A 27,101-nucleotide genomic window follows, 5' to 3' on the forward strand; every position below is an offset into this window, starting at 1 on the left:
GTTTTATTTAGCAAAATAGATTGAGATGACAAGTTGGCCATTTAAGGAGAATGAGTCAACCCAACGTTCATGTTTCCAAGTTGCAGAAACATGGATACAGCCGAACAAACTCCCTAATCCCCAACGCCCAAGGCAAATCTTCTGGTGTTTGAATTTTCAGTTGGCTTTCTGTGCTCTGTACATTTTGAGAGCCTAAAAAAAATGTTTTCCAAACAATAATTTTTCGTGTAGTTACTATTGATAGATGAATCTTGCTTTAGAGCAGAAGAAATGTTGTAGGTCGACTGTTTAAAATGTGTGCAAATTAATTGGAATGTATACTTTAAACGTAGACAGTGGCTTCCATGGTATGCAGTTAAGTGGGTTCTCAGGACAAGCTTGCATATTCCTTTAATCCAATATTTGCCGTCTACTATGATAACTGCCCAAAGGATTTCAAGTTGTACATTTGTTCAAAGATGTTGGCACGATGGCGACTCTAGGCTATAATCTTGACAGCCTGTTAAACTAGTGAATTTGCTAATTGCAGCTATTTTTAGGAATTTAATTTCCACTGAACTTTGCTTGCTTTTCAGCAGAAGGGTTTACAAGTCTTTTGGTGTCTTTTTCTCTTTCCAAGTGTAGACATTTTATTAGCTGACCTTGAATATCTCTTTCTAAAATTGCACTGAATATTCGTATCTCACATTCAAAAAGGGTGAAAATGCAAGAGCTCAAACTGGCCTGTCGATGGTCGCAATGGACAAGTTGGTCCTGAAAAGGAAAGTGACCATTTTGAACAGTAAAATAGACATAAAAACCTGGAGTAACTTAGCGGGGCAGGCAGCGGAGAGAAGGAATGTGTGACGTTTCAGGTCGAGACCCTTCTTTGCACATTTTGATCAGTTCAGGTCCGTAAATATCAACTCAATATGACAACTTTGAAGCATTCAAATCAGATTATTGGTATCTTCAGTGCAAAGTTGAATTTTATTTTTGCTTTTAGTTTAGTTTAATATATGGGGAGTTTTAATTTAAAATTGGTGCATCATTGAGTATTAAATCATTGTGGACTTAACTCATTTGATTTGATTTCACTCGTTAGTTCCCCTCTGTTATCAGGCTTTTGAATGGTTCTTCCAGAAGCTAGGGTCCGATTCACCTCTACCCCATTGCATACATTGTCTTTGTCTAGGTCTTTCCATGGTCTTTGCCTAGGGAACAGATGTGCTACAAAGCTGTGAACTATAGTCTAAAGAAGGATCCCGACCTGAAACAGCACCCGCCCTTTTTCTCCAGAGATGCTGCCTGACCTGTTGAATTACTCCAGTGTTTTGTATCCATCTTAACTATATTCTGCACTTTGTATCTCCTCCTTTCCTCTATCCGTTGTACTTGAGTTTGACTTAATTGCATTTATATATAGTACCATCTTACCTGGTTGGATAGCATGCAAATAAAAGCTTTTCACTATAACTCGGTACATAGGGTCATACAGCATGGAAACAGGCCCTTCGGCCCAACTTGCCCATGCCAACCAAGATGCCCCATTTATACTAGACCCACCTGACTGGATTGGCCCATATCCCTGTAAACCATTCCTGTCCATGTACCTGGCCAAATGCCTTTTCAATGTTATAGTACCAGCCTCAACTACATCCTCTGGCAGCTCATGCCATTTACCCACCACCCACTGTGTGGAAAAAGTGAGTCCACCAGGCACCTCCTCACTGTGATGGAAGGCAAAAGTCTTAAAGTCCTTGTCTCTTCCCTCCATGTTCTCCCTCTGTGCTGAGGCGATCCAGGCTTCCGATGTTGTGACCCCGCCGGGTGATGGTAAGTAAGTCAGTCCCGCTGCTGAATCCGAGCTCCACAAACGGGCCGGATCAAACTCCACGCCCAGGGCGGTCGAAGCTGCCGAAGCTGCCGCCCTCCAGTCCAGCGGACAAAGCTGTTGTTGCGGGAGCTCCGGAAAAACAGGTCACCAACCTGTGACCTGCGAGCTACCGACGATGTCGTCCACTGGGCCCGCGGCCGAGGCTCTGAAGTCGGGTCGCTGCCGCCGGAACGCCGCCTCAGCCCTGAAGTTGGGTCACCGCCGCCGGAACGCCGCCACAACCCCGAAGTCTGGTCGCCGCCGCCCCAACGTCACCATAGCCCCGAAGTCGGCCAGTCTCGCGTTGGTAAGTCCTGGCTGGCTCTGCCTCCGGAGCCTCGAGGTCGGTTCAAGTTGGAGGCCGCCAGCTCCGCCATTAGGCCTCAGCGCAGACGGAGCCGGAGACGGGGGATACGACAAGAAAAGGTCTCATCCCCCCCGAAGGAAGAGACCAAAAACATGTTTCTCCCCCCCCCCCCCCCCACACACATACACAACCTAATAAACTAAAATTAACTAACAGGACAAAATTAACACGACAAAAGAAAACAGCAACAACAAAAAAAAAACACACGGACTGCAGGCGAGCCGCAGCTGCTAGGGCAGCGCCGCCATTTCCGGAAGCAATCTGAAGAAGTGTCTCGACCCGAAATGTCACCAATACCTTTTCTCCAGAGATGCTGTCAGACCCGCTGAGTTACTATAGCTTTTTGTGTCTATCTTCGCTTTAAACCAGCATCTACATTTCCTTCCTACACAAAGCTGATCTACCTTACGGGGGAGGGGGAAACTGCCTTTCAGGGTCCCTACCTGGTCGGAGAGGCAGCTTTTCTCCGGGCTGCAGCTTCGACCCGTCCTCGCGGCCTACCAGCGGGCCTGGAGCGGCGTTTCCTGTCGCGGACCGCTCAGAACCTCGGCTTCGGCGGTGGCACAGCACTGGAGCACTATCGCGGAGCGGGCGATGCCTTGCCTGGGTCGCCTAGCTGGACCTCCGGTGAGCTGAGACCGCCGGGTAAAACATCGCGGAGTTGCAGGACAGTGGAGCGGCCAGCTGTGGGCGGTGGCGCCAAACTTTACACCGGGAGCCTGGGATCTCGCAACGAGATCACCAGTTGTGGAGCTCCAACCGGCGCGGCCTTGTCGGCTTCGGAAGCCGTGGCCTCCAGTACGGAGGCGGCCGTTCCAGGTGTCCCATGCTGCTGTGAGGATTCTCCCGACGCCAGAGCACCACCACCCGGCGAGAACGGCCAGGAACATCGGGCCTCCGTAGAGGCAACTGTGGAGGCCTCAATAGGCCCGACTATGGGTGAACTGGGGTTGGGGACTGGACTTTGTGCCTTCCATCATGGTGGGAGCCATTGTGGGGGGATGTGCTTTGTGTTTAAGACTCTCATTGGTGTTATGTCTGTATTCTTTCTTTGTGTGCTGCAAAATGGCAAAAAGCATTTCACTTCTCTACACCTAGGTGTATGTGAATGTGACTAATAAAATACCTTTGATACCTTAATATGACCACGCGCCTTTGGACAAATGGCATGCCGGCACCCTTCCACTTGCATGTTGGGTGTGAAGACAATCTGGGGCCTTGATGTAACCATAAGTTATTAATGGACAGCCTGCAATGAGAGTGTAAAAGGTTACCTTTGATCAGTGAAGGAACACCAACGTTAAAAAACATTTTTTTCAGAAATGGAACACCCTTGTTTTCTGGGCAATTGATTGCTCCAGAATCAGTTTAGTGTCAGGAGAAATATATGGTTGTTAAACAGACTTGCGTTTGGTCTGTCCGTTTTCAGCACTCAAGGAAAAACAAAAGTTATTATTATTTGTTGTGGATATTGACTTTAAAACCGCAATGTCTCGGCGTATTTCACTTTCAAGCACATTTTTCCAAAGCCCCAAGACAGTAAAGATTGTTTACCTTCAGAGCTGTCTGTCAGCCTTGTGGGTGTGTGACTGGGATCACAGACTGCTGTCAGACTGGTGCCTATAGTCCTAGTCTCACTGCCATGCCTGACTGACGGCCACTAAAGTAAACAAATACAGCAAACTTTTGAATTACTATGGCTCAGTAGCCAAGAGGAATTGGGAGTCTTTTCTTAACCTTAGCTGGTGGGGGAATAAAAATATTTTGAAAGTGCTTTAGAATTAAACTCCTTAAACAAAACAAGGGGCCGACGTGGCTTCTAGATGCCATCGGCCCCCTTTGCACTAATGTGGGGTTGTCGGCTTCCCGTCAGTCTCCTGGATGTATAGCACGTGCCCACTTGAATGAAATGTTTCATTAACCACTTGAAAGTCTTGGGTTTGGCCACTAACACTGGCTGAGCAGCATGATGAGTGCATGCCAATTAAGATTGTGATGAAGATAGACACAAAATGCTGGAGTAACTCAGCGGGTCAGGCAGCATCTCCGGAGAAAAAGGATGGATGCCGTTTCGGGTTGGGACCCTTCTTCAGACTGGTTCCAACCGGAAACGTCACCCATCCTATGTAGACTATTTTCTAAATGGTGAGAGAATCAGAAAGTGGAGGTGCAAAGGGACTTGGGAGTGCTGGTGCAGGATTCCCAAACAGTTAATCTGCTAGTCGAATCGGTAGTAACGAAAGCAAATTCAATGTGAGCATTTATTTCATGAGGGCTTGCATACAAAAGCAGGGATGTAATGTTGAGGCTCTGTAAGGAGCTAATAAGGCCACACTTCGAATATTGTGAGCAATTTTGGGCAGCATATCTGAGGAAGTATATGCTGGCTCTGGAGAGGGTCCAGAGAAGGTTTACAAGAATGATCCCAGGAATGAGTAGTTTAACCTATGATGAGCGTTTGTCGGCACTGGGCCTGTACTTGCTGAAGTTTCGAAGAATGAGAGTGGATGTGAAATGGATGTTTCCACTAATGGGAGAGTCTAGGACTAGAGATCATGGCCTCATAATTAAAGGACGTTCTTTTAGGAAGGAGATGAGAAATATATTTCGTCAGAGGGTGGTGAATCTGTGGAATTCTTTGCCACAGAAGGCTGTGGAGGCCAAGTCAGTGGATATTTTTAAGGCAGAGATAGATAGACTCTTGATTGGTACAGGTGTCAGAGGTTATGAGGAGAAGGCAGGAGATGAGGTTAGGAGGGAGAGACAGATCAGCGTAGATTGAATGACAGAGTAGATTTGATGAGCCGAATGGCTTAATTCTACTCCTATCACTTATGACCTTATGATCCTTCTCCAGCGATGCTGCCTGATGCATTGAGTTACTCCAACACTGTCTTTTTGTGTAAACCAGCATCGGCAGTTCCTTGTTACTGCATGGTAAACTGATTTGATTATGTAAACCAAAGTTTCTCACTGTACTTTGGTGCATATGACAGTCAGGCACGGAAATCGCTATCAAAATATGGAGGGGACCGGGTGACAGGGGGACGCAATTTATTGGCACACACACACACGCACACGCGCGCGGCTTCGGAGGCTCAATCCAGCGCTAAATGCAGCTCATCTCTGCCTGTCTCGCCGGGTTAAACTACAGCCCTGCCTGGACTGACGGGACACCAGCGCTGCTTCTCCGCGCTGGCTGTAAACCTGGGCCATATTTCCCGCAAGCCCAGGCAGGGCTGTAGGTTAACCTGGCGGGACAGGCAGAGTTGAGCTGGGTTTTGCGCTGCTTCTCTGCGCTGGCTGTGGGCCTGGGGGCACTGACTCCCGACCTCTCTGGCCACCCATGGGGGGGGGGGGCACTCGGGTGGGGACGGGACAGCGCCGGAGAGCCGGGATCGATCCTGGCTGCGGATGAGGCACAGGTCTGTGCCGAGAGTGTTTTGGCACGTCTCCGTCCTCCAATCACCGAGCTCTATTCTCAGTCCCCCCCCCCCCCCCCTCACTCCTCCTTCCTCCAATGATCGCGCTGAACCTGAATATCCCACCCCCATTGCCTGCTGACCGACGTCTCTCTCGTCCAATCGGCGCCTTCGATCAGCAGTCCCACCCCCACTATCTCGCGGAAAGCAGAGATTTTACCGGGTTTTAAAATCCGGATTACAAAAACTTGGGGGGAGATCGTTCCCCCAACTCTCAAAACAGAGGGGGGGACGTGTCCCCCTTGACCCCCACCGGGATTTCCGCCCCTGATGACAGTAATAAACCTAAACAAATCTTGTGATGATTCAGGCTTGTAATCGGTTAAAGATGAAAAGGATGAATTTAGTTGTTCAATTCAAATGGTTAATTAACATCACACGATTCGCTGTCAGATGCCGTTGAATATTTACATTTTATAAATAGATATTCTATAAAATATTTCTTCAGGCTGATCAGGCTGATTAGTCTGAGGAACGGTCCCGACCTGAAATGTCACCTCTCCATGGTCTCTGGATATATTGCCCAACCCACTGAGTTACCCCAGCACTTTATTCCTTTTCTGTTTTATCATTTTATTTTCACAAATGGATTGAATTTATTTCATAGAAACATAGAAAATAGGTGCAGGAGGAGGCCATTCAGCACTTCGAGCCAGCACCACCATTCATTGTGATCATGACTGATCGTCCCCTATCAATAGGGGGAATTCCTTTAAAACCGAGATGAGGAGAACTTTTTTCACACAGAGAGTAGTGAATCTCTGGAACTCTCTGCCACAGAGGGTAGTTGAGGCCAGTTCATTGGCTATATTTAAGAGGGAGTTAGATGTGGCCCTTGTGGCCAAGGGGATCAGAGGGTATGGAGAGAAGGCAGGTACGGGATACTGAGTTGGATGATCATCCATGATCATATTGAATGGCGGTGCAGGGTCGAAGGGCCGAATGGCCTACTCCTTTACCTAATTTCTATGTTTCTATGTAATAACCCGTGCCTGCCTTCTCCCCATATCCCCTGACTCCTCGGCCTATCCATTGGGAAAGCTTTTCTCTTCATAAAAACCTTTGATTGCAAATACTTGCATTATATCTCCTAGTTATCTGGCCCCAGGAAGAATTACACTAGTTTTTTCTGCTGATCAACATGACTGTAGCCTCATAGTTTTGGAGCCATTCTTGTAAACGTCTTAGGCTTGCAAGCATATTCATGCTTGCCAAAGAGAGACATCCAAATTGGACACACCATTCGATCCGAGGTCAAATTGGTACTTTGAAATCCATTAAGGTTGCATATTTGAGAGAAAAAAATTGCAGTGATGTCTTATCTTACGAAAAACCCTTTCAGAATGTCCCAAAATTATTTGAAAGCAATGAAGCACTTTGGAAACGGATTCACTGCAGTAAATCAAGAGAGGCAGTTCTCAGTCTTGGTATAAGTAAAAGTATACTGTTGACAGTAGCTCTTGTTTTTTTTAATTCTGAGGTCTTTGAAAAGAATGATTAAGAATTATTTCTCAATGCCTATCAAGCCCCTTACTAAATTGAGGCATTAAAAAACATGCCGTACCTTTTGGTATTTATTGCATTTTAGAAAGGTGCTTAGATATTATACAACAAGCTTGATCTGAATTGTTACAAAATGAGTGACAAATATACCAGATTAAATAAATGGTGTTAAAATTATGTCTGTCTAACCAGATAAGTTCCTTCAGTGTCCTGGGAGATGAGGCTACATTCTCACTTGCTGGTTGTAAAAGATTTGATTTCAGTATCATATATCTTCCAATGTATAAAGGATTAAGAGATGCTAGACAAAGAGGGACCCGTTGGGTCCCGTCGCCTCAACGCGCGGTTGCGGGGGGGGGGGGGGGGGGGGGGGGGGGGGGGGGGGAGGGGGACCTGCGGCATCACACACACACTAACCATCCCCTACACACACGGGGGGTGGGGGAGAGGGGTGGGGAGGGGGAGAGGGAGAGTAGAGGAGTGGGGAGAGGGGAGGTGCGGAGGAGGGTAATGGGGAGAGAAGGACAGGGAGGGGGACAGGGAGGGGGACAGAGAGGAGGACAGAGAGGGGGACAGAGAGGAAGAGAGGCACAGAGAGGGAGGGGGGGGAGAGGTGGGGGGGGCGAGAGGGAGCGTGAGGGGGCAGAGAGAGAACGGGGGGCGAGGTTGAGGGGTTGGGGGGATGCGTCGTCAAAGGTGAGGGCTGGTTCCCGAACGCAATAATCACTCGCTCCCAGCAGCGCGGGCTAGAAGACAGCGTGGTTTTTTTCAAGTTCTTCAAAAGCAAGCCGGTGACCTCCAGTGACCTCCGGTGACTTCGGGATCTGCAGAACTTGCTCGTTCTTTCTGCAATATCGACCGCCGCCACCATGTTGTTGAACTTCAAGAAGCCCAGCGGAGCGCGCTGGATGACTTGATCACGTGTTCATGACCTCCAATCCAGATAACTGGCTGCACATTGAAAAGTCTGCGCAGCTGGTCACGAGGAGCAAAGGCATTGTGACATCATGCAGCTCACTTCAGATTCAGTTATATTTTAATACTATTTTAGTAAAAGACTCGGGAAATAATTAACCAAATTTTCAGATGAGGAGATTTTTGAATTCTTGGGGTAACTCTCTACCGGAATATGTAAAAATTTCTCCGTTACCGCATTGGGTTTTGGAGGAGATTTGACTGACAACCAACCAAACAAACAAACAAACAAACAAAGAGAGTTATAATAGTTATATGATAACCAAGCTCAACACTTTCACACAGTCCACCTCGGCGCTGAACACCTTCGCTCAGTCTGCCTTGGTCTACGTGTTCTCCCGGTTGCCAAACCCTTTAACTCCCCTTCCTATTCCCATAGTGACCTTTCTGTCCTGGGCCTCCTCCATTGTCAAAGTGAGGCCAAACACAAATTGGAGGATCAGCACCTCATATTTTGCTTGTGCTGCTTACAACCCAGTGGTATGAATATTGATTTCTCTAATTTTATAACCCTTGCATCCTCTATCTCCCTCTCCTCCCTCTCCTCTCCCTCCCTCTCCTCCTCCTCTCCCTCTCCCTCTCCCTCTCCCTCTCCCTCTCCCTCTCCCCTCTCCCTCTCCCTCCCTCTCCCTCCCCCCCTCCCCCCTCCCCCTCCCCCTCCCCCTCTCCCCACCACTCCCCCAACCTAGTCATCATACTAATCTCATTGTCTTTCTTTTGAGTTTCACTGTCTCTAACTCGCTATCACCTACCCCACAGCCAACAATCGACCATTGTGGCCACCACCTTTCCTTGATCATCGTTGCTTATTGCATATCTTTCATTCATTTGTTCTATGTACCTTCTATATCTCTTATTTTCCTTTCCCCTGACTCTCAGTTTGAAAAAGTGGCTCGATCCAAAGTGTCACCTATTACTTTACCCCAGAGATGCTGCCTGACCCGCTGAGTTACTGCTACTTTTTGTGTCCATCTTTGAAGTATATGCAAACTCTTTTAATATTGGAATAATTAATTGCTTGCATGAAACAGTGGCTATGATACAGGAAGAGAAGTTTATAATCTATAATCAACGGCTTTGTGTTGGAGAAAAATATGAACATTTGCCTCAAACCTTTGTTTGTGGATTAGAGCATTAAAGTTATTCTACTGTCATTTCCAAAAAGTAAAGACCAAAAGATTCTGTCAAGTTATTCAAAGTCACGAGGAGAATAAGGTGACAGCACAGAGTATTTTACTCTAAGTAGGGTAATCAAGATTCAGAAGACATAAGTTTGAGGAGAGAGGGAAAAGATTTAATAGGAACCTGAGGGGCAATTTTATCACACAGAGGGCGGACAAGCTGCCAGAGGATGTAGTTGAAGCAGTTGCTACACCATTTTAAATAAATTTATGTCGATACATGGATGGTCAAGGTTTATTGGGATATAGGCCAAATGCGGGAAAGTGGGACTAGTACAGATGGGATATTTTGGTCAGCATGGGCAAGTTGGGCTGAAGGCCCTGTTTCAATGTCGTATGACTATGGCAATGACTCTAAAGGATCTATTTGTGACTTGCTGTACTTTTCCATGCGACGTTGAGAAGTGATGGAGGTAACTTAATCTTTGAAACAACATGACCACATTCTTTTGCGGCATTTTGATGGAATTAATATTGGAGTACTCTGTTTTCATTTTTGATGAGGCCAGCATTTATTACATCTCGTTAACAATCCTCAGAGTTGATGGTGGGCTGCCATCGTGATTATTTTGTGTCCAAATGCAATTAATGAATCATGTTTTAATGGCATTTCAGCTGTTTTAAATTTAATTTAAATTGAGTTAATTAACTAAATTTGAACTTGTGTTTCTTGGCCATTAGTTGAGACCATTCCATTACCCGTTCAACAACAACCACTGTGCCACTGAGTTCATTTTTATGATCAAAAGTTCAATTAGGCTAATATTGATTTTTTTTTCTAAATGTATGGCAAGATCTTTTGCTCTTTCAATGCCATTTATTGAACTACCTCAGTATACATGCATTAAGATTGTCTTGATGTTTATTTTCTGTTGATAGTTAGTTTGAGTTTAGTTTATTGTCACATGTACAGAGCTTTTGTTCATTGCTAACCAGTCAGCGACAAGGCAATACATGATTATTAATCGTGCCGTCCACAGTGTACAGATCCCATCATGCGCTGTATACAATGTACAAACTGTAGTGCAGGCCTCTCGCACACAATTTAATCTTTTTTGTGCTGCTTAATCTTTTTAGAATATTTCACTCATTTGAAGCAAGCAGCCCTCAATATCTAGTTAATTGCAGTAGATGTTCCCAAGCAGGGCTTTGGCACATTTGGTCTACACCAGGACTAAGTTCCATTGAACACAGTACACTACAGTGCAGGAACAGGCCCTTTGAACCACAATGTTTGTGCCAAACATGATGTCGAGTTAATCTCTTCTTCCTGCATGTGATCCATATCCTATCATTCCCTGCATATCCAGGTGCCAACCTAAAAGCCTCTTAAAATGCCACTTTCGCATCTGCCTCCCCCACCATCCCTGACAGTGCGTTCCAGGCACCGACCACTGTATATTAATAAATAAATACATACATAAATAACTTGCCCCGCACATCTCCTTTAAACTTTTCTCTCCTGATCTGAAAGTATGCTCTCATGTCTTTGACATTTCCAGTCTGGGGAAAAAAAGTTCTGACTGTCTACCCTATCTGTGTCGCAGGATTTTATAAACTTCTATCAGGTCTCCCTTTGGCCTTCAATGCTCCAAAAAAAACCAATCACATTTTGTCCAATCCTTCTCTCTGCCCAATATCTGCTAATCCAGAAGATAGACACCAATGCTAGAGGTAACTCAGCGGGTCAGGCATCATCTCTGAAAAAAGGAATAGATGAGGTTTTGTGTCAGAAGCCTTTTTCAGACTGAAAGTAGAGGTAGAGGAGGGGTAGGGAGGGAAATAAACTGGAGGTGAGAAAAGGCGTGTTCAATAGACAATAGGTGCAGGAGTAGACCATTCGACCCTTCGAGCCAGCACCGCCATTCAATGTGATCATCGCTGATCATTCACAATCAATACCCCGTTCCTGCCTTCTCCCCATATCCCCTGACTCCACTATCTTTAAGAGCTCTATCTAACTCTCTCTTGAAAGCATCCAGAGAACCGGCCCCCACCGCCTTCTGAGGCAGAGAATTCCACAGACTCACAACTCTTTGTGTTAAAAAGTATTTCCTTATCTCTGTTCTAAATGGCTTGCCCCTTATTCTTAAACTGTGGCCCCTGGTTCTGGACATGTTTCCTGCCTCTAGCGTGTCCAAACCCTTAATAATCCTATATGTTTCGATGAGATCCCCTCTCATCCTTCTAAATTCCAGAGTATATAAGCCCAGCCACTCCATTCTATCAACATATGACAGTCCCGCCATCCGGGAATTAACCTTATGGACCGACGCTGCACTCCCTCAATAGCAAGAATGTCCTTCCTCAAATTTGGAGACCAAAACTGCACACAATACTCCAGATGTGGTCTCACTAGGGCCTTGTACAACTGCAGAAGGACCTCTGTGCCCTTATACTCAACCTCTTGTTATGAAGGCCAACATTCCATTCGCTTTCTTCACTGCCTGCGGTATCTGCATGCTTACTTTCATTGACTGATGAATAAGGACCCCCAGATCCCGTTGTACTTCCCCTTTTCCCAACTTGACACCATTTAGATAATAATCTGCCTTCCTGTTTTTGCTACCAAAGTGGATAACCTCACAATTATCCACATTAAACTGCATCTGCCGTGCATCTGCCCACTCAACCAATCTGTCGAAGTCATTCTGCATCCTCAGCATCCTCCTCACAGTTCACACTGACAACCAGCTTTGTGTCATCTGCAAATTTGCTAATGTTACTTTTAATCCCTTCATCTAAAACATGAATCTATATTGTATGTATTCATATCATGACTGGCAACAGATGACTTCAGGAAGGGTGGAGCCCATAATGTCCCGTTGTTACACTTTTCCTGAGGTCATCTGTTTTCTGTTTATTTCCAACACCTGCCCCCCCCCCCCCCCCCCCCCCCCCCCCACCTCTACTTTAAGTCTGAAGACGAGTTCTGACTCGAAACGTCACCTACTCACCTTCTCCAGAGATGCTACCTGACCTACTGAGTTATTGCAGCATTTTGTGTCTATCGTCGGTATAAACCAGCATCTGCAGTTCCTTCCCACACATTTTGTCCTCTAACCCAGACATCATTCTGGGAGACCTCTTCTGCATCCTCTCCAAAGCCTCAAAATCCTTCCTGTAATGAGACAACCTGTGCTGCACACAGAACTCAAAATGCAGCCTAACCAATGTTACAAAGCTGCAATGTGACTTTCTGACCCTAGTACCCAATGCCCTGATTGATGAGGCTGAGCATACCATGCAAATTCATGACCACTATCTACTAGTGTGGCTCCACATTATGTGGAGCTAGCATTCTCAATGAAGCTTTACACTATAACACTGGTAATTAGAAACCAAAGAGAATTAAAACAAGTGAATACATATGCCCAGAAACTGGATTGCAAATATTCTTGATAAAACATGGTCACATTTAGCATTAATGTCTAACCGGGTCTGTGATGAAGCAAAACATGAATTTGGCCAAATGTCAGAATGAAAGGGTGTTTGAGTGGATATGCCCAGCAAAAAAAAATTGTAAACAGGATCTATGGATTTTCTGTCTGTCTGCACATGGTCCATGTCCATCCATTCCCTGCTGTAGTTTAAAAGCTGTAGTTTAATCTCTACCCATCTTCATTCCTTGACCTTTGCTCACAATACTCTATCAGCTGGAGATGAAATTCTGGGTAGGTCGTGCTTTTTTTTTGTCACGGCTGAATGAGGATCCAACGTTAATCGGTTTGCTCTGAAATGATTCTTTCAAATGCTCATTCAGACTGCTGGCCAATGCTCCACTCTATTCCCTGTGGTCTTTTTTTTTAAATCAGCTGCCAATATCTTGTCAACAGTCCCTTAAAACTGTAGTAAAGTCTTCTTCAAGAGCTTGGAACAGTATTTGAAGGTTCATAGTCTGCTGATTGCTTTGCCATGTGATATGTTTCCATCTTCCAATTTAAATTATTTTTGACCAAAAATATATGATGGCCAAGATGTTTTCCCAGTGTCCTATGAGACTTGTGTCATATAATCATACAAACTCTCAAGCAATCAGAAATGTCCCAGTGTTAATTTAAGTCTCAGATGGCAAACAATTCTGTTTGAATTTATTACCTGATTCTAGTGAATGTATAGCACTGGCAACCATTTACACATTGTCTGAACATTGTCTGCACTGAATGTTTTTGCTTTTATACACTACACTCCAAAATAACAATAAACATATATATTTTTTTAATTGCCTGATTGGATAAATTCTTGAAATTGGATCCTTTCCAGTGAAGTGCCAGCCATGCTCTGTCCTGCCGCTCCTCTTTTCCAACTTTCTTCCCCGCTCCCCCTGAAATTTGTTTGAAGACGTGACACAACCCAAAACATCACATTTTCCATATTCCCCTGAGATGCTGCCTGACCCGCTGAGTTCCTCCAGCATTTTGCGCCTTTCTTTGGTATAAGCCAACATCTGCAATTCCTTGTTTTGACATTTCAGCCACTTGGCACAAATCTGATTGAATGGAAACAAATATTGGAACTAGCAGTAACATTTTTTTTTAGAAGATGCTGGAGTAACTCAGCGAAACAGGCAGCATCTCTGGAGAGAAGGAATGGGCAACGTTTTGAGTAGAGACTCTTCTTCAGATTGCAAATTTAGGACCCCATTCATTCTCTCCAGAGATGCTGCCTGTCCCGCTGGGTTGCTCCAGCATTTTGTATCTATCTTTGGTGGAAACCAGCATCTACAGTTCCTTCCTAGACATTTTGTTAACTGCCTTTTGGCTGTTCATGTTTCTGTGTTAGTGGAATATGAGAGACTTTTTTAACTCCATCCCATTAAACATAACTACTGAAAAACTGCAAAATGCCGAATATAACTCCACATTGCAGACTGCCTTCTCAGCCCCTTACAAACAAAGAACTGCAGATGCTGGTTAATACACACAAGGACAAAATGCTGGAGTAACTCGGTGGACCAGGCAGCATTTTGGAGAATATGTATAGGTGATGTAAGACCTTCCTTCAGATTCTCTTACCCCCACTGCCCCAACCGCATGAATAAAATCATCATCCAGACAATTGATACTAGGTATTTCTGGTTTAGGTTTAATATTGTCACATGTATCAAGGTACAATGAATAACTTTAGTGTATGTGTTGTTAGATTAAATCAGATAATACCATGTCAAAACGAGGAACTGCAGATGCTAGTTTACACAAAAAGACACAAAGTGCTAGAGTAACTCAGCACGCCGGGCAGCATCTGGAGAAGTGATGGGTGACATTTTGGGTCGGGACCCTCCATGACAAGCATGACTATCTGATTTGATTGGATGAAGGATGCGTGTTCTCCTTTTAACAATGTTTAAAAGAAACAAAATATGGAAAGGCACTCTGGTACTTGATTCCGTGCAGTAATTGAATGGATTCTTATTGATCATTTAAAAAAAAGATAACTTAAGCAATAATCCCGTTAACTCTCCGAGAGGAGTCAGAAGCAACTAATTCTCTTTTCTAAGTTACTCTGTCAGATGTTCCAAATTCTCCAAGTTGTAAATTCTTCACGTTTTACAAACTTTTAATTAAACTAATGTTAAAGTCGGTCTAGTGCTTAACTGTGATTATTTTCTGTGCTATGAGCGGTTTAGTCTGTAAGAGTGTTAGAGCAACCATGCCGTGCTGGTTTAATCCCCCTTTGTAGTTTTACTTTGGCTAATTTGCAGAAAATTGAATTCTAGTTTTGTTAGCATAGTGGATTTAAATAAACATAGAGCAACTTAATTAGGTAATAGTGGTCGGTTTTCCAAGATCATTAATTATTCGTTGACTTTAGTTGAATTAACTTGTCAACAAAGATTGATATTTAAATCTGATATTCAGTTTTAAATGGTACAATTTGAAATCCAGAACTCTGCTTAGTCTTGCCAGGTCTGATGTACTGCATTGGCGGCTAAAAGTGGCCTAAAAGTTTCCACGCTTGGTTTAAGAATAAGCTTCAAAATGGACTTCAAATTTCCAAGGCCAAACATTTCTAAAATATTTGGTGTCGTGTATTACGTTTGTATATTGTGTCTGCAGATAAACCAGGGGTTTAATATTCTATCATTGAACTAGATAATGTTATGCTATTAAATGGTGATAAAACAGAATCCACATTTTCTATTGCATAAAGATAATCTTTATATAAAAAGACTTGTGTTATCATTGTGCAAGCTACTTTCAAATCATTGACAAGAAAATATAGCTCGATGATTGTGACAACATTTTGCATTGTGCCATTCCTGATCATTCAACGGATTTTATTTTGACACCTATCTTTTCAGCTTTGGGTGGTTCTAGGGCCTTTGATCACAGTAGAAGTGTTTTTTTCTCAACGCCCACCTCTAACTGTGCTTTGAATGTTTAGACAGATATAATCGATGGAGTTCTCAGTGAGGCTTCACACTGTGATTTGGGAATAAAAACAACCAGGAAAATCTTCCCCACCACCCCTCCCCCCCCCCCCCCCCCCCCCCCCCCCCCCCCCCCCCCCCCCCCCCCCCCCCCCCCCCCCCACCACCACCACCACCACTGGCTTGGCAAACACAAAGCATGAAATCCTGAAAACTTGATCCTTCTGATTTTTCTCCTCACCGCTTTTTTTCCAGGAAAGACCCATTTCAAAATAAATAATGCTGAAGGCTGAACAATTGTTAATGATAGGTTTGGTGGCAATGCTTTCTGTCCTGTATCCAAAGAGTCAGCCACTTCTGGTGAAACTAAGGCACTTTGTACTCGATAAGCTTGCCCAGCATTTGTCTTTACAAAAGTTAGCAATTGCTGATAGTCACTGCAAAAGCGACGACAATTTAATGGCAAATCTTCCTGCTCTTCACTGAGGGGACACCTTTTTGTTTAGAAAGGCTGCCAGAAAAATTATTGGTCTCAATACTTTAATGAGAGAACAAGATAGCCTTGCTGTTCAAATTACTATGTTGCGGGCTCAGGGCATCTGGGGTTATTACCCCATTCGATGTTTTGTAAGGTAATAAATGGCTCATAAATCCCCTTGTAAACTAGAGTGTCTGTAGCACATGTGACTTAATGTTTAACACCCCTGTCACTTGGGTTAACATCAAGGTTGTTGTAATTGCATGCAAAATGAAACTGGGAAATGAGTAAAATCTTGCTTGAGATATTTACTGGAATATTTGTAAACTTCAAACAGTTTAGTTTAGTTTCGATACAGGTCACTGGGCTTCAGTAAAATTGTAAATTGTCCCTAGTGTGTAGGATAGTGCTTGTGTACCGGGTGATCACTGGTTGGCGCAGACTTGGTGGGCCGATGGGCCTGTTTCTGTGCTGTATATCTAAAATCTAAAGTAAAGTTCATATCTGAGATTAGTGTTGTGTAGTGTTAAAGAGCTTGATGATAGCTGAGAAGCTTTTCTTGAACCTGGTTGTCTTCATTTGGCATTAAATGTTATTTACAGTATTCCTTCCATTATGTATCTGTACACTGTTAGTGGCCCAATTGTAATCATGTATTGTCTTTCCGCTGACTGGTTAACATACCAAAAGCTTTCCACTGTACCTCGATACACTTGACAATAAACTAAACCCAAACTCAAACCCATAGACAATGTTTTGGGTCAGACCTTTCTTCAGACTCTGTCCCACGGACTTCAGGCTATGTCCCGGGACCCTTCTTCAGAAACAGTCTGAAGAGATTCTCATAGTAAAACATTGTCAATGCTTTCCCGGCATAATATGCTGTCTGCCCTGCTGGGTTACTCCGGCACTTTGTTTTTTACAAGCCAGCATCTACAGTTGCCTGCTGTATTGCTGCACAAATGTGGAAGGTGAAGAGAAGGTGAAGTAATAAAAAGGAGCCACCAATGTTGGTTTATACCAAAGATAGACACAAAATGCTGGAGGACCTTAACAAGTCAGGCAGCATCTCTGGAGAAAATGATAGGTGACGGTTCGGGCCGGGACTGTTCTTCAGTCTGAAATAAACTTGACCGCTTTAATTAGAGGAGGCAGGTTTATGGTCGGCTTAAAGCTGGGGATAACAAACATCCCTGTTATTCCAAACTTTGCCTACATTTTATCGAATCAAGAATCCAGAACCAGAGGACATAGGTTAAAGGTGAAGAGGGAAAATATTTAATAGGAACTTTTTCACACAGAGGGCAGTGAGTGTATGGAACGAGCTGCCGGAGGAGGTAGTTGAGGCATGTTGTATCGCAACATTTAAGAAACATTTGGGCAGCTACATGGATAGGACAGGTTTGGAGGGATATGGCTAGTGTAGATTAGACATGTTGTTCAGGATGGGCAAGTTGGGCCGAAGGGCCTGTTTCTACAATCTATGACCCCACACCTTTCATCAGATGCAAGGAGTTGTTGGAGGTGCGAGACACACTACTCTATCAAAAAAAAAAACAAATAAGTGCTGGCAGTATGATTGTAGTTTGGAAAAAAGACAAAATAGGATCCCTCTTGGATGGAGCGACTGAGAAAATTGGACCCTGCCAAATTATTTGAATGGCCAGGATTCCTGCGGGTTAGATGACTTGTATTTCAAAGTTGTGTTTGCTTTGCTATAAACTTTAGGAAAGAAACAGTGCCACGTGGAACGATTATAAAAGAAGTTTGGAGCAGGGATGTCGATTTATGGACATATTTTCTGAAATGGCTATTCATTTTCCAGAAGAGAGAGACTTTTATTTTTTGCCAGTGAAGCTTATTATTTTGTAGACAAATTCTGACATTGAATGCAGAATTTGACCTTGTATTGTCTGACAGGGAAAGACTACAAAAGTTTCCATTTCAGTGGCGGGCTCATAAATACTTGGGCACCAGTAAATGTATTTGATGTTTATTGAAGAAATGCGCTGTTTCAATTCTTCAAGGTATACTGGAGGCAAGGGAAATCAAATCTCAACACATGTCTCCAAAGTCACTTCAATGTGGAGCGGAGAGCTTACAGTCTTAACAAACTTGAAATGAAATACAAATTTGAGAAACAGGCGAAGTACAGTTGCTGGAAATCCTCAACAGATCAGGCATCACCTGTAGAGAGAAAAACAGTTTGCTTTCCTGATCAATTGCCTTCCATCATAATACAATGCAATGTTATGTAAATTGGTATATTTTATGAGAGGGAGGGATCTCACTAAAACCTACTAGGTCATACAGTCATTCAGCATGAAAACAGGCCATTGGGCCCAACTTGCCCGCACCAACCAATATGTCCCATCTACACTAGGTCCACCCGCCTGCCTTTGACGCATATCCCTCTAAGCCTATCCATGCCCTGCCCAAATGTTTTTGTGATGATATCTACCTCAACTACCTCCTATGGCAGCCCGTTCCATATACCTATCACCCTTTGTGTTTAAAAAAATAACTTGCCCCTCGGGTTTCTTTTTTAATCTTTCCTCCCTCATCTTAAACCCATAGCCTCTGATTCTTGATTCCCTTACTCTGGGTACAACACTCTGTGCATTTACTCTATCTATTCCTCTCATGATTTTATGCAGCTCTTAAAGATTACCCTTCATCTTCCCTCTCAACCTCTCCTTGGAGCTCAGGTCAGTGTGTCATGGCATCATCCTTGTAAACCTTCCCAGTTTACGGGATAATGAAAGGCCGAGATAGTGGGTGTGGAAAGGATGTCTCCAGTAGTGGAGGTACAGTCCCAGAGTAAAAGGGGGTACCATTTAGAATGAAGATGAGGAGGAAATATTGTTTGCCAGAGGGTGGTGAATCTGTGGAATTCATTGCCAATGGCTGAGGAGAACAAGACAAGGGGTATTTTCAGGGCGGAGATCGATAGGTTCTTGATTAGTAAGGGAGTCGAAGGTTACTAAAAGAAAGAAAGATAATAGGATTGAGAGGGAAAAATTGATTATTGAATAATCATGATTGAATGGCGGAGTAAACCTGATGGCCTGAATGGCCTAATTCTGCTTCTATGTCTCTTGGTCTAATCTAATTAATATATCCAAGAGCAATAAAGAACTCTGAAGGATAATTTAGTAATAGCCAAAAAGTGCGTCCTGGTTTTCTGGATCAGCCTTCCATGTGGGACCTTGTGATATGCTTCTGCAGTTCCTTGTGCCTGCTTTAGCCAGTTTACTCAGCTATTTATTGGGCAAGGCGTGACCTCACACATCCTCAAACAAATACAGAATGTGCAAAATGTGGGTGTGGTGGTGCAGAAGTAGAGTTGCTGCCTTACAACGCCAAAGATCCAGGTTTGATCCTGACTGCGGGAGCTGTCTGTATGAAATTTGTACGTTCTCTCCGTGACCTGCGTGGGTTTTCTCCAGGTGCTCCGGTTTCCTCCCTCACTCCAAAGATGTACAGGTTTGTAGGCTATTTGGTTCGGTAAAATTGTAAATTGTCCCTAGTGTGTTGCAAATTGTCCCTAGTGTGTGTAGGATAGTGTTGGGGTGCAGGGATCGCTGGTCAGCATGGACACAGTGGGCCGAAGGACCTTTTTCTGCACTGCATCTGAGATCTGGACTAAAATCTAAAAAAAAAGATGCTGATGTAGTGCATAGTCTCACCATTTAGATTTGGGATGGTTGTCTTCAGCAAGTTGATACCAGTGAATATTGCAAACGTCTGCATGTAATTATCACCTAAATACGCTATGAGCTCGTGGAATGTGCAGTACCTCCTGGCTCTGTATGCTTTTACAATGCTTTGACAATTTGACTATAAACTCAATATGTCATTTTCGCAGTCATTGCCAAAGTGGCTAATATGTCTTTATTATGCAATGTTTTCAGCAGATTTTAGCCTGTTCCTGCACTTCCAAGCACATATAATAGTAAGATTAAACGAGAACTTGCCAGTTTGAAGTTTCATCTGTATTTTATGAGGAGTTACAATGAGGGATTACGTGAAGAACCCGCTCAGCACGCATGCGCGGCATACTTCAAAGCAGCGGTGTGGAATCACAGATAGACACAGTTATTGAAGTAAACATAGTAAAGACAAGGAGACATCAGTTTATCAGTTTGACCCATATTATTGAGGGTGGGAGCGGAGGGCACGTAATCCCTCATCGTAACTCCTCATAAAATACAGATCAAACTTCAAACTGGTAAGTTCTCGTTTAATCTTACTATTTTACTTCGGAGTCACGTGAGTGATTCCCTGAAGACTTCAAAGCTCTGTGATTTCAAACCGTGTAACAGGTATTATTTCGCGCACTGCCGAAGTCCTTGAGGGAGGAAGTGTGTTATCGTAATTAACCAATGAATCTGTTTGTAGAAAAACACAATGGTATTTTTTAACAATAACAATAAAGAAATTAATTGCTCCCCTGGGCTTAAATTAAATATTTGCAGTCTGTAAAATCTTTTCTGCAAATAAAACAGGTTTTGCCAACGGCTTATTATAGAATTTCTGAACGGTCTTTCCCCCCCACCATCCTGCTGTAGCCAGGATGTGGTCTATAAGCACGTCCTTTCTTTTAGCCGTCGACGTGGATGCTGCCCTGGTGGAATAAAATTTGTACGTGTTAGTGTTTATCCCAGCAGTTTTTAGCACCTGCTTGAGCCATCTCGCAATGGTTTGGCTCATCACCCGACCATAAGGTTTTTTATGACTGACCCACAAGGCTTTTCATCTCCCTCGAATATTTTGGTTGTGTCTATGTAGGATAGTAGGTGGGTCATGGCACATAACCATGGTTCTGGCGGGTAAGCCCAGAATTCCACGACTGGATTAGGTGTTCCTGGTCTGCTCTGTTTTTTTTGTTTTTTTTTAATTTTATTTTTATTAGAAGTACGGTAAATTACAATACTACACAACACATATATCTTAATACATTTTTTGTACCGCTTCATTTTTTTTGGGCTTTAAGAAAAAGATAGAAGTAAGGAAAGTAAAGAAAGTGCGCATGAGTCGTGAAGTGCAACAGTGTTGGGAAAAGAAAGCCCCTTAGAAAAGAAGTTAGAGAAGGAAGTAAAGTAAGAAAGTAGACCCTAGAAAAGAAAGAAAAAGAAAGTAGGAACAATCGCTCTATTATAACATTAAACTCCGCAGAAAGGGGACTACCAACCAAGTCTGTTTTTGTTGTTTTACCTCCCGTTACCAGGTCCTGATACCATTTATTTATTTATTTATTTTTAAAATTACTATTGCACCTCATACTTGTAATAGGTCCAGAAACATAGACCACGTCTTTTGGAATTCGTCTGCTTTACCTGCTAAGAGGAATCTCATCTCTTCCAGATGTAGTGTTTCAAACATATTTGCTATCCACATTTTTATTGTTGGTGTGGACGCATTTTTCCAGAATTTAAGTATAAGCTTTTTTTCCCATTATTAGCCCGTAATTTAATAAATTCTTCTGAAACAAGTTTAGTTCAGGGTTACCTTCCGATATTCCAAAAATAATCCATTCTGGTTTTGGTACCAGTTTTATTTTGATTAATTTTGAAAAAATATCAAATATTTCTTACCAGAATTTTGGGATTTTTGTACAAAAAACAAAAGAATGCGCTATGGTAGCTTCTTGGCACAGATATTTATCACAGATTGGTGAAACATTAGGGAAGATTTTATTTAATTTAGTTTTTGAATAATATAATCTATGTAATGTTTTGAATTGGATGAGCGTATGTCGTACGTTGATCGAACATTTATGCCCCTGTAGTAAATGATTATCCCATCTCTCTTTTGAAATTTTTATAACTAATTCTTGTTCCCAGTCTCTTCTAATTCCATCTGTTGTGGGTATTTCTATGTTTAAAATGATATTATATAGGTACGATATTAGATTAGCTGATTCCGCCTTTGTCTTCATTGCTTCATCCAGTAAGTCGGAAGGCATATTATGATAGTCTTTTGTGTATTTTTTCAGATAATCACGAATTTGAAGATATTTAAAATATTGGTTATTTTTCAAATTATATTTCAGTTGTAGTTGTTGAAATTATAGTAATTTTCCCAATTCATACAGATCTTCGAGCGTTTTGATTCCCATTCTTTCCCATTGTATAAATGATTTGTCTATGATTGATGGTTTAAATTATGGATTATTGACTATTGGTATTAAAAGAGATAGGTTTCTTAATTTTAGATTCTGTTTTATTTGTTTCCATCTTCTAATTGTGCTATGTATAATTGGATTTTTATTATAATTTTTATTATTCAAATTTATTGGTGAGAGGATAGTCGCTCCTATATTACTCGGGGAGCAGTCCCCTTTTTCCATTACCATCCAGTCCGCCTGCTGGGCAGAATTGTCCAGCAGGTGAATCATATTTTTAATATTTACTGCCCAATTATAATACATAAAATTAGGGAGCGCTAGACCCCCCCAACTCTTTTAGTTTATTAAGGTGTGCTATTTGTATTCTATGGGATTTATAATTCCATATAAAATTTGTAATGTCTGAGTCCAATTTTTTGAAAAACTTTTTTGGGAGATATATAGGTATTGATTGAAATAGGTATAGGATTTGTGGTAAGAAAATCATTTTTATAGCATTTATTCTGCCTATTGGACATCGGAAGTGTTTTCCAGAATTTAATCAAATTATTTAATTTCTTGAGTAAGGGATTATAATTGGCTTTAAACATATCCTGGTCTGCTCTGTTTGATCAGTCTCTGGATAATGACAGAGATCTGGTCTGGAGCTGTGAGCATGCTGTCCAGTCGCAATATGTGCAGTGAAAGGACCCTCTGTGCAGATACAAGTGCCATCAACATGAGTGTTTTTGAGCATAGATTGTTCCAGGTTGAGGGATCTGGCTGGTGGCCATCCCCTGAGGTATGTCAGGACCACACTGACATCCCATGTATGGGTGTACTTGTAGCGGTTGAGTAGGTGGTCCCTGTATCCAAGCAGTACTTCTCTCATTTTTTGATGCTGGACAAGTGCTGTTTTTTAGTGGATGTTCGGAGGGACGCTGACATGGTGTCGACGGTTTGTTATGATAATCCCAGTCCTAGAAGTGGTTTGTGCAGAATCTGCAACCCAGGAGTTTGATTTTTTCATGGCACGGGTGGCTTGCGCCCGACACTGGGTGTTAATAACTCTGGGTCACTGGGGAAATACCATCGGAGCTTCAACAACCATGTCATGGAGTATTGGGAACCATGGCTGCGTAGGCCAGTCGGGTACTATCAAAATACCTGAAGCAGAGTCCATTTGTATTGTGCGTAGTCCCCGACAGATGAGGCAGAAGGGAGGAAATGCATAGAAGAAGGATTTCCCCAATCCAGCGCGAACGCATCTACCACTGCTGCCTCAGGGTCTGGTTCCCAAGTGACATACATAGGTACCTGGTGATTTAGCCTTGATGCAAATAAATCGATATCTGGCGTGCCATATTGCTTGATAACTTTTGAGAATTTTTTTTGTTTTTGTTTTTTTTTTGTTTGGGGGGTTTTAACATCCATTCGATGTTGTCATTAAATTTACGTGACCTGGTGTCTGCCACTGTATTTAGCCTACCTGGCAGGTAAGTTGCTGATAGCCAAATATGTCTTTGGACACACCATTGCCAAATTGTGTTGACCAACTTGTCGCATGATACCGATTTTATGCCGCCCATATAGTTAATGTAGGCCACCACCGTAGTATTATCTATTTGTAACCGTACATGCAAGTGATGCATATTTATGCATATGCTTTTAAACCATAAAAGTCACCCAAAATCTCTAGATAATTAATGCCCAGTGTAAGTGGTAACGATGACTCTGGGTTAGTCCATCTACTACTTGTGTTGGATATAGAGCTAGTTGCTCCCCAGCCTTGAGCACTGGCATCTGTTTGTTTTTGCCCACCACTGCAGTTGTGATATTGCTTCAGTGGGTAACTTCATGACACGATCATAATGACCTGTATGTCGTTTTTGGTGCAAAGGTCCGAATTATGTAGCCGGAAATGCTGCTACCATTTTTCCAATTACTCTGTTACTTGTCGAGTAGTTGGTAGTTTGTTGACCATTAAATTGTTGCATGATTGTGCCAATTCAACTATTTCGTCTCTTGGCAATGTTACAGTCACGTAGACTGAATTAATTGTGAAGCCCAAGTAGTCCATGATAGAGGATGGCTTCAACTTAGATTTATCTGGATGTAAGACAATCCCAGGGTTTCGAATAACTGTTTGGTAGCTGATACAGCTAACATAGCCAATTCCATGGTCTTGCGTACCATTTAAGATATCATCAAGATATGCCATGACAATATGTTTTTGTCTTCTGAATATTGTCAGAGCTGGTTTTAGTGTCTTGGTGAACAATCTTGGGCTGATGTGAACCCATTGGGTAACGCTTTAAACTGCTATAGCTGCCCCATCCAGGTAAATTTCAGGTATCTGCGATGATCCTTGTGAATGGTACTAAATAGTAAACATCTTTAAGATGAATGCTTGCCATGAAGTATCCTTTGGAATTTTAGTTGTTTGGCAGTAACAACCGGTTCCATTTTGAAATGTATGTACTTAACAAACATATTTAGTGAAGTTAAGTCAATGCTGATGCGACATCCACCATCTTTTTTGGGTTTGGTGAATATATCTTTGCAATGGCCGCGGGACTCTGCGAGCGCACGCCGGGGGCTCCAACGTCAAGACCCGGTGTGCGACCTTGCATCACCCGGCGTGGCTTTAATGGCCGCTGGACAATTGCCATCGCCAGCTGGGGACTTTGACTTTGACTCTGACATCGGGGGGGGGGAGAGTGCAGTGGAGAGATAAGTTTTTTGGCCTTCCATCACAGCGATGTGATGGATGTTTATGTAAATTATGTTGTGTCTTGGGTCTATTTGTTTGTAATGTATGGCTGCAGAAACGTCATTTCGTTTGGACCTCAAGGGGTCCAAACGACAAATAAATTGTATTGTATTGTATTGTATTGTATATTTGATACTAATTGCAAGGGTTCAGGTTTTCCCATGATACCCTTTGTAATTAGTCTCACCAGTTCAGCTTGTCCCTCTTGTTTCTTTAACGGAGAGGGGAAAAATACCCTCTGGGGTGAATGTTGACCTGGTGGCAATTTTTCTAATATGAATGTATTTGTATTCACTAATGCCATTGAGTATATACTGATCACTCGTGATAGACTCCCATGTGTTAGTATTACTCTATATACTGATAGGAACCAGACCCACCTACCTCCATGGTTATGGGTATTCTTCTGTTTCCTGCCGGTCCAACGAGTGATGCACGTCGTCTGACGTGGCGGTGACGTTGGGGGGTGGCACATTTTCCATGGTGTCCGCTCTGGGCCCTGGTCTAAAGAAGACTTTCGGTGATAGAATGCGGAGCCCGAGCTTTCATCAATCCCATATAGTAGACGTTGACTGATGGATGCAATGGGGTGCTGCTGCGTAGGAATTACTGTTTTTGGTTTGCTCGTCCCGGCCCTGCCCTCATGAGCTGAAAGTTTTGTAAAACCTCTTGCATGTCCTTCATATGCTTTGTGAGGTTTTTTGCCAAAGAGCAGTGGGTCTGGCTCAGTGGCTGGGGTATGCACAACCCCGCAAATGTAGGATTTTTATGGCAGGTCTTATGACTTGTTTACGAAGGTTGTGGTCATCTCTGTATTTGTCCACCGAATGAGGACAACGATGTGATGGCTGACGTCAGGCTTTTAACGGCCTCCTGCACGTGGGGTTGCCACGTAGCTGTCCACCACACCTAGCAGCTCTTCCTGTTCCTGCACCCCTTGCATACTCCCGAAATCTTCAGCCATTGCCCCTCTTCTTGACCAGCCCAGTCCTGGTCACCAAAGCTATCCTCTGGAAAGGAGGAAGCAATGGACAGTGCACAAGGCACTGTGGAGGGAGTGCCTGACCTCCCCTCTGCGAGAGCACCCCTCCTGGGGTGCACCTCGCTGGAGCTCCTGCTCCAAGAGTGCTCCATGCGGCTCAGGCGGCTGTCTCTTCCCCGCCTGGGTGGTGAGACGTCCCCATCCGACAAGTCGGAGCCACCGGCCGGACGCTACTTCCATGGCTTTACATCCAGCCCGCTGCTCAGGCGCTAGCGGGGCTGGGCTCGGCACGGCGCGGTGTCGGGGTAGCGGACCGCCCGGTAAGCGGTCCTACCGCCTTGTTGCTGCCCCCGCCAGATGGAATGCTCCTCCGTGAAGTCGAGCGGGGGACAGGTCTGTTCTGTTGCTGCCCCCCCCCCAGATGGAACGCTCCTCCGTGGAGTCGAGCGGGGGACAGGTTTGTTTTAGAGCCTTTCTTCTCTGCCGGAAAGCAGAAGGCTCCCTGTGAAGGAAATCCCCGACCTCAGCTTACCTAACGGTCCGTTCTTTCACCTCCGTAGCGGGAGCGCCTGACTCCCGCTGTGCCGCTGTTGCTCTGCTGAACGTAATGCCGCGCATGCGTGCTGAGCGGGTTCTTCATGGAATCACTCACGTGACTCCGAAGTAAAATTGTGCACCAGGCACGTTCCATCAGGGTAGGCAAGACCAAAATTATAAAATGGTCATTATTTTATATATAAAAAATATATATAAAATATATATAACATTATATAAAATGGTCATAAATAATAAAGGCACGGGAGAATTATGCTTCCCCAAGCGATTGATCACTTAGGGAGACATAATTCCCCCGTGCCTTTCATCCACAGTACATTTAAAATGCGGAAGTATGTGCTACTCACGTGTCATCGATGCTGTTTCAAGCCATCAGTGGCAACGGTCCGTAAAGGCAGCTGAAATTCTGCCTTTACACCGTGGACTGCGGGCATGTGCTGCGCATGCTAACCAGCCTACTGCGCATGCACA

The 27,101-nt window shown here is 43.6% G+C and overlaps 1 protein-coding gene across 1 annotated transcript in view; it reads left to right on the plus strand.

The window, feature by feature from the left end:
- Positions 1-27,101, plus strand: part of fmn2b (formin 2b) — a 359,438-nt gene that overhangs the window by 225,536 nt on the left and 106,801 nt on the right.

This window comes from Leucoraja erinacea, chromosome 8 (assembly GCF_028641065.1).
Source record: "Leucoraja erinacea ecotype New England chromosome 8, Leri_hhj_1, whole genome shotgun sequence".
NCBI classification, from domain to species: domain Eukaryota; kingdom Metazoa; phylum Chordata; class Chondrichthyes; order Rajiformes; family Rajidae; genus Leucoraja; species Leucoraja erinaceus.